This window comes from Oncorhynchus mykiss, chromosome 17, assembly GCF_013265735.2.
Source record: "Oncorhynchus mykiss isolate Arlee chromosome 17, USDA_OmykA_1.1, whole genome shotgun sequence".
Taxonomy (NCBI): Eukaryota; Metazoa; Chordata; class Actinopteri; order Salmoniformes; family Salmonidae; genus Oncorhynchus; species Oncorhynchus mykiss.
The window spans coordinates 80,484,031-80,500,307 of record NC_048581.1 but is presented as its reverse complement, the minus strand read 5'-3'; the positions used below and the strand labels follow the sequence as shown (position 1 = coordinate 80,500,307).

Here is a 16,277-nt window from a genome sequence, read left to right as displayed (position 1 = left end):
TCTTCCTTCTAGAGGCGGTAACCGTGAATACACCACCCAAGCAGAACCCTTTCTAATCTTTTCTTTTTAAAGGGTGGTATTCGTGGACTTTCTAACTACTTATTTATGCAGTTCTCTATTCTTTTAGAGCTGTATTCATAAGTAACCTGTCCATTCAGTCCTTCTACTAACTTTATTGAAGCGGTATTAACAGATTTTTTTAACTACTTATTGATTTGTTTTGACCATATGATCAGGCAGCAGCAGCTCCACACTGGGCCAAGCAGCTCAGCCAGAGAGCGTGAACAGCCGCACTAGTCAGCCCACACAAGGTCCCCAAATGAATGGCTCAACGAGAGGGGCAGTCCAAATCACACACACTCGACACAAGTCGCCCGCTCAGGTTGATTGGGCTGTGTTTACGTACATCCCAAAACAGATCCTGAGACAGTCGAGCCCGGCCAAGCAGAATCAGAGGGAACAACTCCCCATATCAACCCAGACATGTTGGTCCGTTAGAACGGTCCGACCAGAATGAGTGCAAGCCCCCTCTGCTAAACGCCTGACTCCAGCAAGGTTCAAAGCCCCTATTCACTTAGTCCCTACACATGCGCACATACATTTACATGTATAACAACCCCAAATTCACACATGCATGCAATTCATTGAATTCAAAAGTTCTTTAGCTTTTACTGGATTTTTTTTTTATTTAAAGAGAAACCTACATGACGTCCCTCTCGCTGAGACAGGATCTCTGAAGCAATCTATACAAACATGTTAACTATGTAAGAACATGCTTACCTTTTTATAGTTAGGCGACCGCCTTTGTTTGCAAGATTGTCCAAAGAAACCATCATCAGCCCGGAACGTCACTCCGTGGTCCCTGTCTCTCCTGGCATGCTCGCCAAGTTATGTAGTGGAGAATCGTTTCAAAATTTAACACTTACAAGAACTTGTGAATTCAATATAGGCTTTTAATACAAACATATCAGAATCCTAGATGGTCCGCGGAACACACCCTTTTCCAGAGCACTGGCTCTGTATTTATACACACACAGCATATGAGTCCATTCCATATGTTTATAAAGTTACTTCCCTCAGGTAATCTGCCACCATTATCTTTCAGTTCAGGCTTCCTATTTGTTCATGCCCAAAAACGCCTGTATCCGCTCTTGATTAGATTACAATGGTGGCAGGACCCTTTCATGTCCTAAGAATGATATATGCACTTTGTCTATAGTCCATCTGTTGGTCATTTGGCTAACCCCCTCCTTTGTGTGTCCATCTGACCTCGGTATGTCCAGCTGTACTATGCACTCATGGCCTTGCTGGTATTGGTATGTTATTGAGATAACAGGTCAGAGTGCAGGCACAGCTACGATTCAAATGCATAGTCTTCTGCATTACCAGCTTTGCCTGACACATCAGCAATGCAGGGTGGCAAGCCTGCTCGAAAGTCCAGGTAAATGCCTGTTTGCAAAGTAAGTTGGTGCTTCGGCTCAGACAAGAATCAGACCTTTTCTGCTATCGACCCTACGATTCTGAGATTAAGAGGCTCATGCTCAAACGCATGAGCTTGCCTGGCAGGTCAATTGTAGTACTGACTTGGACTGAATATCGTACAGCTATGTTTGTGCAAAATATGGTGATCAGTGACAGTGCTTTGCATAGCTCCTTTGACGCAGTCGGTTAGCACGTGGTACTTATACAGCAGTATGCAGTGATGCAATGCCGAGGTTGTGAGTTCGAGCCTCACCAGGAGCAAGTGTTTTTCTTGAACCCTCTGACTGTCTATTTCTTGTCCAGAAAAGGATAATTTATTCAATCTATTTCATAAGTAATTGGTATGTCATAGAGATAACAGGTGAGAGTGCAGGCACAGCTACGATTCAAATGCATATTCCTCTGCATTACCAGCTTGCAGGGTGGCAAGCCTGCTCGAAAATCGAAAATCCAACCGTTTGGCTGTTCGCAAAGAGAGTTGGTACTTCGGCAGAGAAAATGAATAACCCAACGTGGGGCTCTACCCCACGACCCTGAGATTAATAGTCTCGTGCTCTACCGACTGAGCTAGCTAGGCACCTCAAGGGTAATTTTAACTTGGTCCGAATATCGTACAGCTATGGGTTGTGCAAAATATGGTGATCAGTGACAGTGCTCTGCATAGCTCCTGAGGCGCAGTCGGTTAGCGTGTGGTACTTATACAGCAGTATGCAGTGAAGCAATGCCGAAGGTGTGAGTTCGTACCTCACCAGGATCAACTGCTTTTCTAAAACCCTCTGACTGTCTATTTCTTGTCCAGAAAAGGATGATTTATTCAATCAATTTCATAAGTAATTGGTATGTCATAGAGATAACAGGTCAGAGTGCAGGCACAGCTACTATTCAAATGCATATTCCTCTGCATTACCAGCTTTGCCTGACCCATCAGCAATGAAGGGTGGCAAGCCTAAATGAAAATCCAACCGTTTGGCTGTTCGCAAAGTGAGTTGGTACTTCGGCAGAGAAAAAAGTCACCCACGACCCTGAGATTAAGAGTCTCGTGCTCTACCGACTGAGCTAGCTAGGCACCTCAACGGTAATTTTAACTTGGTCCGAATATCGTACAGCTCCGTTTGTGCAAAATATGGTGATTAGTGAAGGTGTTGTTGATGGAACCTGTGGTGCAATCTGTTAGCGTGTTGTACTTATACAGCAGTATACAGCAATTCGATGACAAGGTTGTGCGTTCAAGATCCGCCAGGAGCAAGTATTCCTCTTGAACCCTCTGACTGTCTATTTCTTGACCAGAAAAGGAGCATTTTAACTCAATACACTTAGGAGGACGTTTCATAATTAATTGGTATGTTATTGAGATATCATGTCAGAGTGCAGGCACAGCTAGGATTCAAATCCATAGTATTCTGCATTACCAGCTTTGCCTGACACATCAGCAATGCAGGGTGGCAAGACTGCTCGAAAATCCAAGCGTTTGGCTGTTTGCAAAGTGAGTTGGTACTTCGGCAGAGAAAAAAGTCACCCAACGTGGGGCTCGAACCCACAACCCTGAGATTAAAAGTCTCATGCTCTACCGACTGCGCTAGCTAGGTACCTCAACAGTAATTTTGACTTGGTCCGAATATCCTACAGCTCCGTTTGTGCAAAATATGGTGATTAGTGAAGGTGTTGTTGATGGATCCTGTGGTGCAATCTGTTAGCGTGTTGTACTTATACAGCAGTATACAGCAATTCGATGACAAGGTTGTGCGTTCAAGCTCCACCAGGAGCAAGTATTCCTCTTGAACCCTCTGACTGTCTATTTCTTGTCCAGAAAATGAGCATTTTAATTCAATACACTTAGGAGGATGTTTCATAATTAATTGGTATGTTATTGAGATAACAGGTCAGAGTGCAGGCACAGCTAGGATTCAAATCCATAGTCTTCTGTATCACCAGCTATGCCTGACACGTCAGCAATGCAGGGTGGCAAGACTGCTCGAAAGTCCAGGTGGATGGCTGTTTGCAAAGTTAGTTGGTGCTTCAGCTCAGACAAGAATCACCATATTTGTGGTATCGACCCTACGATTCTGAGATTAAGAGGCTCATGCTCAAACGCCTGAGCTTGCCTGGCGGGTCAATTGTAGAACTGACTTGGACTGAATATCGTACACCTCAACGGTAATTTTAACTTGGTCCGAATATCGTACAGCTCCGTTTGTGCAAAATATGGTGATCAGTGACAGTGCTTTGCGCATCTCCTGTGGCGCAGTCGGTTAGTGCGTGGTACTTATACAGCAGTATGCAGTGAAGCGATGCCGAGGTTGTGAGTTCGAGCCTCACCAGGAACAAGTGCTTTTCTTGAACCCTCTGACTGTCTATTTCTTGTCCAGTAAAGGATCATTTTAATTCAATACACTTAGGAGGACGTTTCATAATTAATTGGTATGTTATTGAGATAACAGGTCAGAGTGCAGGCACAGCTACGATTCAAATCCATAGTCTTCTCTATCACCAGCTATGCCAGACACGTCAGCAATGCAGGGTGGCAAGCCTGCTTGAAAATCCAACCGTTTGGCTGTTCGCAAAGTGAGTTGGTACTTCGGCAGAGAAAAAAGTCACCCACGACCCTGAGATTAAGAGTCTCGTGCTCTACCGACTGAGCTAGCTAGGCACCTCAACGGTAATTTTAACTTGGTCCGAATATCGTACAGCTCCGTTTGTGCAAAATATGGTGATTAGTGAAGGTGTTGTTGATGGAACCTGTGGTGCAATCTGTTAGCGTGTTGTACTTATACAGCAGTATACAGCAATTCGATGACAAGGTTGTGCGTTCAAGATCCACCAGGAGCAAGTATTCCTCTTGAACCCTCTGACTGTCTATTTCTTGACCAGAAAAGGAGCATTTTAACTCAATACACTTAGGAGGACGTTTCATAATTAATTGGTATGTTATTGAGATATCATGTCAGAGTGCAGGCACAGCTAGGATTCAAATCCATAGTATTCTGCATTACCAGCTTTGCCTGACACATCAGCAATGCAGGGTGGCAAGACTGCTCGAAAATCCAAGCGTTTGGCTGTTTGCAAAGTGAGTTGGTACTTCGGCAGAGAAAAAAGTCACCCAATGTGGGGCTCGAACCCACAACCCTGAGATTAAAAGTCTCATGCTCTACCGACTGCGCTAGCTAGGTACCTCAACAGTAATTTTGACTTGGTCCGAATATCGTACAGCTCCGTTTGTGCAAAATATGGTGATTAGTGAAGGTGTTGTTGATGGATCCTGTGGTGCAATCTGTTAGCGTGTTGTACTTATACAGCAGTATACAGCAATTCGATGACAAGGTTGTGCGTTCAAGCTCCACCAGGAGCAAGTATTCCTCTTGAACCCTCTGACTGTCTATTTCTTGTCCAGAAAAGGATCATTTATTCAATCTTTTTCATAAGTAATTGGTATGTCATAGAGATAACAGGTCAGAGTGCAGGCACAGCTACGATTCAAATGCATATTCAGCTTACCAGCTTTGCCTGACAGCAATGCAGGGTGGCAAGCCTGCTCGAAAATCCAACCGTTTGGCTGTTCGCAAAGAGAGTTGGAACTTCGGCAGAAAAAATAATCACCTAACGTAGTGCTCTAACCCACAACCCTGAGATTAAGCGTTTTGTAATTATACAGCAGTATACAGCAATTAGATGACAAGGTTGTGCGTTCAAGCTCCACCAGGAGCAAGTATTCCTCTTGAACCCTCTCCCTGTCTATTTCTTGTCCAGAAAATGAGCATTTTAATTCAATACACTTAGGAGGATGTTTCATAATTAATTGGTATGTTATTGAGATAACAGGTCAGAGTGCAGGCACAGCTAGGATTCAAATCCATAGTCTTCTGTATCACCAGCTATGCCTGACACGTCAGCAATGCAGGGTGGCAAGACTGCTCGAAAGTCCAGGTGGATGGCTGTTTGCAAAGTTAGTTGGTGCTTCAGCTCAGACAAGAATCACCATATTTGTGGTATCGACCCTACGATTCTGAGATTAAGAGGCTCATGCTCAAACGCCTGAGCTTGCCTGGCGGGTCAATTGTAGAACTGACTTGGACTGAATATCGTACACCTCAACGGTAATTTTAACTTGGTCCGAATATCGTACAGCTCCGTTTGTGCAAAATATGGTGATCAGTGACAGTGCTTTGCGCATCTCCTGTGGCGCAGTCGGTTAGTGCGTGGTACTTATACAGCAGTATGCAGTGAAGCGATGCCGAGGTTGTGAGTTCGAGCCTCACCAGGAACAAGTGCTTTTCTTGAACCCTCTGACTGTCTATTTCTTGTCCAGTAAAGGATCATTTTAATTCAATACACTTAGGAGGACGTTTCATAATTAATTGGTATGTTATTGAGATAACAGGTCAGAGTGCAGGCACAGCTACGATTCAAATCCATAGTCTTCTCTATCACCAGCTATGCCAGACACGTCAGCAATGCAGGGTGGCAAGCCTGCTCGAAAGTCCAGGTGAATGGCTGTTCGCAAAGTGAGTTGGTGATTTGGCTCAGACAAGAATCAGCCCATTTGTGGTATCGACCCTACGATTCTGAGGCTCATGCTCAAACGCCTGAGCTTGCCAGGCAGGTCAATTGTAGTACTGACTTGGACTGAATATCGTACAGCTATGTTTGTGTAAAATATGGTGATCAGTGACAATGCTTTGCATAGATCCTGTGGCGCAGTCAGTTAGCGCGTGGTACTTATACAGCAGTATGCAGTGAAGCAATGCTGAGGTTGTGAGTTCGAGCCTCACCAGGAGCAAGTGCTTTTCTTGAACCCTCTGACTGTCTATTTCTTGTCCAGAAAAGGATAATTTATTCAATCTATTTCATAAGTAATTGGTATGTTATAGAGATAACAGGTCAGAGTGCAGCCACAGCTACGATTCAAATGCATATTCCTCTGCATTACCAGCTTTGCCTGACACATCAGCAATGCAGGGTGGCAAGCCTGCTCGAAAATCCAAGCGTTTGGCTGTTGGCAAAGTGAGTTTGTACTTCGGCAGAGAAAAAAAATCACCCAACGTGGGGCTCGAACCCACGACCCTGAGATTAAGAGTCTCATGCTCTACCGACTGAGCTAGCTAGGTACCTCATCAGTCATCTTGACTTGGTCCGAATATCGTACAGCTCCGTGTGTGCAAAATATGGTGATTAGTGAAGGTGTTGTTGATGGATCCTATGGTGCAATTTGTTAGCGTGTTGTACTTATACAGCAGTATACAGCAATTAGATGACAAGGTTGTGCGTTCAAGATCCACCAGAAGCAAGTATTCCTCTTGAACCCTCTCCCTGTCTATTTCTTGTCCAGAAAAGGAGCATTTGAATTCAATAATTCAATACTACCAAATTGAGTTGGTGCTTCGGCTCAGACAAGTATCAGCCCATTTGTGGTATCGACCCTACGATTCTGAGACTAAGAGGCTCATGCTCAAACGCCTGAGCTTGCCAGGCAGGTCAATTGTGGTGATCAGTGACAGTGCTTTGCATAGCTCCTATGGCGCAGTTGGTTTGCGCGTGGTACTTATACAGCAGTATGCAGTGAAGCAATGCCAAAGTTGTGAATTCGTACCTGACCAGGAGCAACTGCTTTTCTTGAACCCTCTGACTGTCTATTTCTTGTCCAGAAAAGGATAATTTATTTAATCTATTTCATAAGTAATTGGTATGTCGTTGAGATAAAAGGTCAGAGTGCAGGCAGAGCTTCGATTCAAATGCATAGTCTTCTGCATTACCAGTTTTGCCTGACACATCAGCAATGCAGGGTGGCAAGCCTGCTCAAAAATCCAACCGTTTGGCTGTTCGCAAAGAGAGTTGGTACTTCGGCAGAGAAAATAATCACCCAACGTGGGGTTCTAACCCACGACCCTGAGATTAAGAGTCTCGTGCTCTTCCGACTGAGCTAGCTAGGCACCTCAATGGTAATTTTAACTTGGTCCGAATATCGTACAGCTCCGTTTGTGCAAAATATGGTGATCAGTGACAGTGCTTTGCGTAGCTCCTGTGGCGCAGTCGGTTAGCGTGTGGTACTTATACAGCAGTATGCAGTGAAGCAATGCCGAGGTTGTGAGTTCGAGCCTCACCAGGAGCAAGTGCTTTTCTTGAACCCTCTGACTGTCTATTTCTTGTCCAGAAAATGATCATTTATTCAATCTATTTCACATGTAATTGGTATGTCATAGAGATAACAGGTCAGAGTGCAGGCACAGCTACAATTCAAATGCATATTCCTCTGCATTACCAGCTTTGCCTGACACATCAGCAATGCAGGGTGGCAAGCCTGCTCGAAAATCCAAGCGTTAGGCTGTTCGCAAAGTGAGTTTGTACTTCGGCAGAGAAAAAAAATCACCCAACGTGGGGCTCGAACCCACGACCCTGAGATTAAGAGTCTCATGCTCTACCGACTGAGCTAGCTAGGTACCTCATCGGTCATTTTGACTTGGTCCGAATATCGTACAGCTCCGTTTGTGCAAAATATGGTGATTAGTGAAGGTGTTGTTGATGGATCCTATGGTGCAATCTGTTAGCGTGTTGTACTTATACAGCAGTATACAGCAATTAGATGACAAGGTTGTGCGTTCAAGATCCACCAGGAGCAAGTATTCCTCTTGAACCCTCTCCCTGTCTATTTCTTGTCCAGAAAAGGAGCATTTTAATTCAATACACTTAGGAGGATGTTTCATAATTAATTGTTATGTTATTCAGATAACAGGTCAGAGTGCAGGCACAGCTAGGATTCAAATCCATAGTCTTCTCTATCACCAGCAATGCCAGACACGTCAGCAATGCAGGGTGGCAAGTCTGCTCGAAAGTCCATGTGAACGGCTGTTTGCAAATTTAGTTGGTGCTTCGGCTCAGACAAGTATCAGCCCATTTGTGGTATCGACCCTACGATTCTGAGATTAAGAGGCTCATGCTCAAACGCCTGAGCTTGCCAGGCAGGTCAATTGTGGTGATCAGTGACAGTGCTTTGCGTAGCTCCTGTGGCGCAGTCGGTTAGCGCGTGGTACTTATACAGCAGTATGCAATGAAGCAATGCCAAAGTTGTGAATTCGTACCTGACCAGGAGCAACTGCTTTTCTTGAACCCTCTGACTCTCTATTTCTTGTCCAGAAAATGATCATTTATTCAATCTATTTCACATGTAATTGGTATGTCATAGAGATAACAGGTCAGAGTGCAGGCACAGCTACAATTCAAATGCATATTCCTCTGCATTACCAGCTTTGCCTGACACATCAGCAATGCAGGGTGGCAAGCCTGCTCGAAAATCCAAGCGTTTGGCTGTTCGCAAAGTGAGTTTGTACTTCGGCAGAGAAAAAAATCACCCAACGTGGGGCTCGAACCCACGACCCTGAGATTAAGAGTCTCATGGTCTACCGACTGAGCTAGCTAGGTACCTCATCGGTCATTTTGACTTGGTCCGAATATCGTACAGCTCCGTTTGTGCAAAATATGGTGATTAGTGAAGGTGTTGTTGATGGATCCTATGGTGCAATCTGTTAGCGTGTTGTACTTATACAGCAGTATACAGCAATTAGATGACAAGGTTGTGCGTTCAAGATCCACCAGGAGCAAGTATTCCTCTTGAACCCTCTCCCTGTCTATTTCTTGTCCAGAAAAGGAGCATTTTAATTCAATACACTTAGGAGGATGTTTCATAATTAATTGGTATGTTATTGAGATAACAGGTCAGAGTGCAGGCACAGCTAGGATTCAAATCCATAGTCTTCTCTATCACCAGCAATGCCAGACACGTCAGCAATGCAGGGTGGCAAGTCTGCTCGAAAGTCCATGTGAACGGCTGTTTGCAAATTTAGTTGGTGCTTCGGCTCAGACAAGTATCAGCCCATTTGTGGTATCGACCCTACGATTCTGAGATTAAGAGGCTCATGCTCAAACGCCTGAGCTTGCCAGGCAGGTCAATTGTGGTGATCAGTGACAGTGCTTTGCGTAGCTCCTGTGGCGCAGTCGGTTAGCGCGTGGTACTTATACAGCAGTATGCAATGAAGCAATGCCAAAGTTGTGAATTCGTACCTGACCAGGAGCAACTGCTTTTCTTGAACCCTCTGACTGTCTATTTCTTGTCCAGAAAAGGATCATTTATTTAATCTATTTCATAAGTAATTGGTATGTCGTTGAGATAAAAGGTCAGATTGCAGGCAGAGCTACGATTCAAATGCATAGTCTTCTGCATTACCAGTTTTGCCTGACACATCAGCAATGCAGGGTGGCAAGCCTGCTCAAAAATCCAACCGTTTGGCTGTTCGCAAAGTGAGTTGGTACTTCGGCAGAGAAAATAATCACCCAACGTGGGGCTCTAACCCACGACCCTGAGATGAAGAGTCTCGTGCTCTTCCGACTGAGCTAGCTAGGCACCTCAACGGTAATTTTAACTTGGTCCGAATATCGTACAGCTCCGTTTGTGCAAAATATGGTGATCAGTGACAGTGCTTTGCGTAGCTCCTGTGGCGCAGTCGGTTAGCGCGTGGTACTTATACAGCAGTATGCAGTGAAGCAATTCCGAGGTTGTGAGTTCGAGCCTCACCAGGAGCAAGTGCTTTTCTTGAACCCTCTGACTGTCTATTTCTTGTCCAGAAAAGGAGCATTTTAATTCAATACACTTAGGAGGATGTTTCATAATTAATTGGTATGTTATTGAGATAACAGGTCAGAGTGCAGGCACAGCTAGGATTCAAATCCATAGTCTTCTCTATCACCAGCAATGCCAGACACGTCAGCAATGCAGGGTGGCAAGTCTGCTCGAAAGTCCATGTGAACGGCTGTTTGCAAATTTAGTTGGTGCTTCGGCTCAGACAAGTATCAGCCCATTTGTGGTATCGACCCTACGATTCTGAGATTAAGAGGCTCATGCTCAAACGCCTGAGCTTGCCAGGCAGGTCAATTGTGGTGATCGGTGACAGTGCTTTGCATAGCTCCTACGGCGCAGTTGGTTTGCGCGTGGTACTTATACAGCAGTATGCAGTGAAGCAATGCCAAAGTTGTGAATTCGTACCTGACCAGGAGCAACTGCTTTTCTTGAACCCTCTGACTGTCTATTTCTTGTCCAGAAAAGGATAATTTATTCAATCTATTTCATAAGTAATTGGTATGTCATAGAGATAACAGGTCAGAGTGCAGGCACAGCTACGATTCAAATGCATATTCCTCTGCATTACCAGCTTTGCCTGACACATCAGCAATGCAGGGTGGCAAGCCTGCTCGAAAATCCAAGCGTTTCGCTGTTCGCAAAGTGAGTTTGTACTTCGGCAGAGAAAATAATCACCCAACGTGGGGCTCTAACCCACGACCCTGAGATGAAGAGTCTCGTGCTCTTCCGACTGAGCTAGCTAGGCACCTCAACGGTAATTTTAACTTGGTCCGAATATCGTACAGCTCCGTTTGTGCAAAATATGGTGATCAGTGACAGTGCTTTGCATAGCTCCTACGGCGCAGTTGGTTTGCACGTGGTACTTATACAGCAGTATGCAGTGAAGCAATGCCAAAGTTGTGAATTCGTACCTGACAAGGAGCAACTGCATTTCTTGAACCCTCTGACTGTCTATTTCTTGTCCAGAAAAGGATCATTTATTTAATCTATTTCATAAGTAATTGGTATGTCGTTGAGATAAAAGGTCAGATTGCAGGCAGAGCTACGATTCAAATGCATAGTCTTAGGCATTACCAGTTTTGCCTGACACATCAGCAATGCAGGGTGGCAAGCCTGCTCAAAAATCCAACAGTTTGGCTGTTCGCAAAGAGAGTTGGTACTTCGGCAGAGAAAATAATCACCCAACGTGGGGCTCGAACCCACGACCCTGAGATTAAGAGTCTCATGCTCTACCGACTGAGCTAGCTAGGTACCTCATCGGTCATTTTGACTTGGTCCGAATATCGTACAGCTCCGTTTGTGCAAAATATGGTGATTAGTGAAGGTGTTGTTGATGGATCCTATGGTGCAATCTGTTAGCGTGTTGTACTTATACAGCAGTATACAGCAATTAGATGACAAGGTTGTGCGTTCAAGATCCACCAGGAGCAAGTATTCCTCTTGAACCCTCTTCCTGTCTATTTCTTGTCCAGAAAAGGAGCATTTTAATTCAATACACTTAGGAGGATTTTTCTTAATTAATTGGTATGTTATTGAGATAACAGGTCAGAGTGCAGGCACAGCTAGGATTCAAATCCATAGTCTTCTCTATCACCAGCAATGCCAGACACGTCAGCAATGCAGGGTGGCAAGTCTGCTCGAAAGTCCATGTGAACGGCTGTTTGCAAATTTAGTTGGTGCTTGGCTCAGACAAGTATCAGCCCATTTGTGGTATCGACCCTACGATTCTGAGATTAAGAGGCTCATGCTCAAACGCCTGAGCTTGCCAGGCAGGTCAATTGTGGTGATCAGTGACAGTGCTTTGCATAGCTCCTACGGCGCAGTTGGTTTGCACGTGGTACTTATACAGCAGTATGCAGTGAAGCAATGCCAAAGTTGTGAATTCGTACCTGACCAGGAGCAACTGCTTTTCTTGAACCCTCTGACTGTCTATTTCTTGTCCAGAAAATGATCATTTATTCAATCTATTTCATAAGTAATTGGTATGTCATAGAGATAACAGGTCAGAGTGCAGGCACAGCTACGATTCAAATGCATATTCCTCTGCATTACCAGCTTTGCCTGACACATCAGCAATGCAGGGTGGCAAGCCTGCTCGAAAATCCAAGCGTTTGGCTGTTCGCAAAGTGAGTTTGTACTTCGGCAGAGAAAAAAGTCACCCAACGTGGGGCTCAAACCCACGACCCTGAGATGAAGAGTCTCATGCTCTACCGACTGAGCTAGCTAGGTACCTCATCGGTCATTTTGACTTGGTCCGAATATCGTACAGCTCCGTTTGTGCAAAATATGGTGATTAGTGAAGGTGTTGTTGATGGATCCTATGGTGCAATCTGTTAGCGTGTTGTACTTATACAGCAGTATACAGCAATTAGATGACAAGGTTGTGCGTTCAAGATCCACCAGGAGCAAGTATTCCTCTTGAACCCTCTCCCTGTCTATTTCTTGTCCAGAAAAGGAGCATTTTAATTCAATACACTTAGGAGGATGTTTCATAATTAATTGGTATGTTATTGAGATAACAGGTCAGAGTGCAGGCACAGCTAGGATTCAAATCCATAGTCTTCTCTATCACCAGCAATGCCAGACACGTCAGCAATGCAGGGTGGCAAGTCTGCTCGAAAGTCCATGTGAACGGCTGTTTGCAAATTTAGTTGGTGCTTCGGCTCAGACAAGTATCAGCCCATTTGTGGTATCGACCCTACGATTCTGAGATTAAGAGGCTCATGCTCAAACGCCTGAGCTTGCCAGGCAGGTCAATTGTGGTGATCGGTGACAGTGCTTTGCATAGCTCCTACGGCGCAGTTGGTTTGCGCGTGGTACTTATACAGCAGTATGCAGTGAAGCAATGCCAAAGTTGTGAATTCGTACCTGACCAGGAGCAACTGCTTTTCTTGAACCCTCTGACTGTCTATTTCTTGTCCAGAAAAGGATCATTTATTTAATCTATTTCATAAGTAATTGGTATGTCATAGAGATAACAGGTCAGCGTGCAGGCACAGCTACGATTCAAATGCATATTCCTCTGCATTACCAGCTTTGCCTGACACATCAGCAATGCAGGGTGGCAAGCCTGCTCGAAAATCCAAGCGTTTGGCTGTTCGCAAAGTGAGTTTGTACTTCGGCAGAGAAAAAAGTCACCCAACGTGGGGCTCAAACCCACGACCCTGAGATTAAGAGTCTCATGCTCTACCGACTGAGCTAGCTAGGTACCTCATCGGTCATTTTGACTTGGTCCGAATATCGTACAGCTCCGTTTGTGCAAAATATGGTGATTAGTGAAGGTGTTGTTGATGGATCCTATGGTGCAATCTGTTAGCGTGTTGTACTTATACAGCAGTATACAGCAATTAGATGACAAGGTTGTGCGTTCAAGATCCACCAGGAGCAAGTATTCCTCTTGAACCCTCTCCCTGTCTATTTCTTGTCCAGAAAAGGAGCATTTTAATTCAATACACTTAGGAGGATGTTTCATAATTAATTGGTATGTTATTGAGATAACAGGTCAGAGTGCAGGCACAGCTAGGATTCAAATCCATAGTCTTCTCTATCACCAGCAATGCCAGACACGTCAGCAATGCAGGGTGGCAAGTCTGCTCGAAAGTCCATGTGAACGGCTGTTTGCAAATTTAGTTGGTGCTTCGGCTCAGACAAGTATCAGCCCATTTGTGGTATCGACCCTACGATTCTGAGATTAAGAGGCTCATGCTCAAACGCCTGAGCTTGCCAGGCAGGTCAATTGTGGTGATCGGTGACAGTGCTTTGCATAGCTCCTACGGCGCAGTTGGTTTGCGCGTGGTACTTATACAGCAGTATGCAGTGAAGCAATGCCAAAGTTGTGAATTCGTACCTGACCAGGAGCAACTGCTTTTCTTGAACCCTCTGACTGTCTATTTCTTGTCCAGAAAAGGATCATTTATTTAATCTATTTCATAAGTAATTGGTATGTCGTTGAGATAAAAGGTCAGATTGCAGGCAGAGCTACAATTCAAATGCATATTCCTCTGCATTACCAGCTTTGCCTGACACATCAGCAATACAGGGTGGCAAGCCTGCTCGAAAATCCAAGCGTTTGGCTGTTCGCAAAGTGAGTTTGTACTTCGGCCGAGAAAAAAATCACCCAACGTGGGGCTCGAACCCACGACCCTGAGATTAAGAGTCTCATGCTCTACCGACTGAGCTAGCTAGGTACCTCCTCGGTCATTTTGACTTGGTCCGAATATCGTACAGCTCCGTTTGTGCAAAATATGGTGATTAGTGAAGGTGTTGTTGATGGATCCTATGGTGCAATCTGTTAGCGTGTTGTACTTATACAGCAGTATACAGCAATTAGATGACAAGGTTGTGCATTCAAGATCCACCAGGAGCAAGTATTCCTCTTGAACCCTCTCCCTGTCTATTTCTTGTCCAGAAAAGGAGCATTTTAATTCAATACACTTAGGAGGATGTTTCATAATTAATTGGTATGTTATTGAGATAACAGGTCAGAGTGCAGGCACAGCTAGGATTCAAATCCATAGTCTTCTCTATCACCAGCAATGCCAGACACGTCAGCAATGCAGGGTGGCAAGTCTGCTCGAAAGTCCATGTGAACGGCTGTTTGCAAATTTAGTTGGTGCTTGGCTCAGACAAGTATCAGCCCATTTGTGGTATCGACCCTACGATTCTGAGATTAAGAGGCTCATGCTCAAACGCCTGAGCTTGCCAGGCAGGTCAATTGTGGTGATCAGTGACAGTGCTTTGCATAGCTCCTACGGCGCAGTTGGTTTGCACGTGGTACTTATACAGCAGTATGCAGTGAAGCAATGCCAAAGTTGTGAATTCGTACCTGACCAGGAGCAACTGCTTTTCTTGAACCCTCTGACTGTCTATTTCTTGTCCAGAAAAGGATCATTTATTTAATCTATTTCATAAGTAATTGGTATGTCGTTGAGATAAAAGGTCAGATTGCAGGCAGAGCTACGATTCAAATGCATAGTCTTCTGCATTACCAGTTTTGCCTGACACATCAGCAATGCAGGGTGGCAAGCCTGCTCAAAAATCCAACCGTTTGGCTGTTCGCAAAGAGAGTTGGTACTTCGGCAGAGAAAATAATCACCCAACGTGGGGCTCTAACCCACGACCCTGAGATTAAGAGTCTCATGCTCTACCGACTGAGCTAGCTAGGTACCTCATCGGTCATTTTGACTTGGTCCGAATATCGTACAGCTCCGTCTGTGCAAAATATGGTGATTAGTGAAGGTGTTGTTGATGGATCCTATGGTGCAATCTGTTAGCGTGTTGTACTTATACAGCAGTATACAGCAATTAGATGACAAGGTTGTGCGTTCAAGATCCACCAGGAGCAAGTATTCCTCTTGAACCCTCTCCCTGTCTATTTCTTGTCCAGAAAAGGAGCATTTTAATTCAATACACTTAGGAGGATGTTTCATAATTAATTGGTATGTTATTGAGATAACAGGTCAGAGTGCAGGCACAGCTAGGATTCAAATCCATAGTCTTCTCTATCACCAGCAATGCCAGACACGTCAGCAATGCAGGGTGGCAAGTCTGCTCGAAAGTCCATGTGAACGGCTGTTTGCAAATTTAGTTGGTGCTTGGCTCAGACAAGTATCAGCCCATTTGTGGTATCGACCCTACGATTCTGAGATTAAGAGGCTCATGCTCAAACGCCTGAGCTTGCCAGGCAGGTCAATTGTGGTGATCAGTGACAGTGCTTTGCGTAGCTCCTGTGGCGCAGTCGGTTAGCGCGTGGTACTTATACAGCAGTATGCAGTGAAGCAATGCCGAGGTTGTGAGTTCGAGCCTCACCAGGAGCAAGTGCTTTTCTTGAACCTGTCTATTTTTATATAACTGTCTATTTCTTGTCCAGAAAATGATCATTTATTCAATCTATTTCATAAGTAATTGGTATGTCATAGAGATAACAGGTCAGAGTGCAGGCACAGCTACGATTCAAATGCATATTCCTCTGCATTACCAGCTTTGCCTGACACATCAGCAATGCAGGGTGGCAAGCCTGCTCGAAAATCCAAGCGTTTGGCTGTTCGCAAAGTGAGTTTGTACTTCGGCAGAGAAAAAAGTCACCCAACGTGGGGCTCGAACCCACGACCCTGAGATTAAGAGTCTCATGCTCTACCGACTGAGCTAGCTAGGTACCTCATCGGTCATTTTG

The 16,277-nt window shown here is 44.8% G+C and overlaps 16 non-coding genes across 16 annotated transcripts; 3 read left to right on the top strand and 13 right to left on the bottom strand.

Moving 5' to 3' along the window:
- Positions 1–1,986: 1,986 nt before the first annotated feature.
- trnan-auu lies at positions 1,987–2,059 on the bottom strand. Its single transcript has one exon. It is a non-coding gene; the product is annotated as a tRNA-Asn (tRNA).
- Positions 2,060–2,995: 936 nt separating this feature from the next.
- On the bottom strand, positions 2,996–3,068 carry trnak-uuu. Its single transcript has one exon. It is a non-coding gene; the product is annotated as a tRNA-Lys (tRNA).
- Positions 3,069–4,576: 1,508 nt separating this feature from the next.
- trnak-uuu lies at positions 4,577–4,649 on the bottom strand. Its single transcript has one exon. It is a non-coding gene; the product is annotated as a tRNA-Lys (tRNA).
- Positions 4,650–6,511: 1,862 nt separating this feature from the next.
- On the bottom strand, positions 6,512–6,584 carry trnak-cuu. Its single transcript has one exon. It is a non-coding gene; the product is annotated as a tRNA-Lys (tRNA).
- Positions 6,585–7,333: 749 nt separating this feature from the next.
- On the bottom strand, positions 7,334–7,406 carry trnak-cuu. Its single transcript has one exon. It is a non-coding gene; the product is annotated as a tRNA-Lys (tRNA).
- An 85-nt stretch (positions 7,407–7,491) lies between these two features.
- On the top strand, positions 7,492–7,585 carry trnai-uau. Its single transcript has 2 exons — positions 7,492–7,529; positions 7,550–7,585. It is a non-coding gene; the product is annotated as a tRNA-Ile (tRNA).
- A 255-nt stretch (positions 7,586–7,840) lies between these two features.
- trnak-cuu lies at positions 7,841–7,913 on the bottom strand. Its single transcript has one exon. It is a non-coding gene; the product is annotated as a tRNA-Lys (tRNA).
- A 906-nt stretch (positions 7,914–8,819) lies between these two features.
- trnak-cuu lies at positions 8,820–8,892 on the bottom strand. The gene has a single exon. It is a non-coding gene; the product is annotated as a tRNA-Lys (tRNA).
- Positions 8,893–9,956: 1,064 nt separating this feature from the next.
- Positions 9,957–10,050, top strand: trnai-uau. The gene is made up of 2 exons: positions 9,957–9,994; positions 10,015–10,050. It is a non-coding gene; the product is annotated as a tRNA-Ile (tRNA).
- Positions 10,051–11,283: 1,233 nt separating this feature from the next.
- Positions 11,284–11,356, bottom strand: trnak-cuu. The gene has a single exon. It is a non-coding gene; the product is annotated as a tRNA-Lys (tRNA).
- Positions 11,357–12,261: 905 nt separating this feature from the next.
- On the bottom strand, positions 12,262–12,334 carry trnak-cuu. The gene has a single exon. It is a non-coding gene; the product is annotated as a tRNA-Lys (tRNA).
- Positions 12,335–13,240: 906 nt separating this feature from the next.
- trnak-cuu lies at positions 13,241–13,313 on the bottom strand. The gene has a single exon. It is a non-coding gene; the product is annotated as a tRNA-Lys (tRNA).
- Positions 13,314–14,219: 906 nt separating this feature from the next.
- trnak-cuu lies at positions 14,220–14,292 on the bottom strand. The gene has a single exon. It is a non-coding gene; the product is annotated as a tRNA-Lys (tRNA).
- Positions 14,293–15,197: 905 nt separating this feature from the next.
- trnak-cuu lies at positions 15,198–15,270 on the bottom strand. Its single transcript has one exon. It is a non-coding gene; the product is annotated as a tRNA-Lys (tRNA).
- A 557-nt stretch (positions 15,271–15,827) lies between these two features.
- trnai-uau lies at positions 15,828–15,921 on the top strand. Its single transcript has 2 exons — positions 15,828–15,865; positions 15,886–15,921. It is a non-coding gene; the product is annotated as a tRNA-Ile (tRNA).
- A 265-nt stretch (positions 15,922–16,186) lies between these two features.
- Positions 16,187–16,259, bottom strand: trnak-cuu. The gene has a single exon. It is a non-coding gene; the product is annotated as a tRNA-Lys (tRNA).
- Between the last annotated feature and the right edge of the window lie 18 nt (positions 16,260–16,277).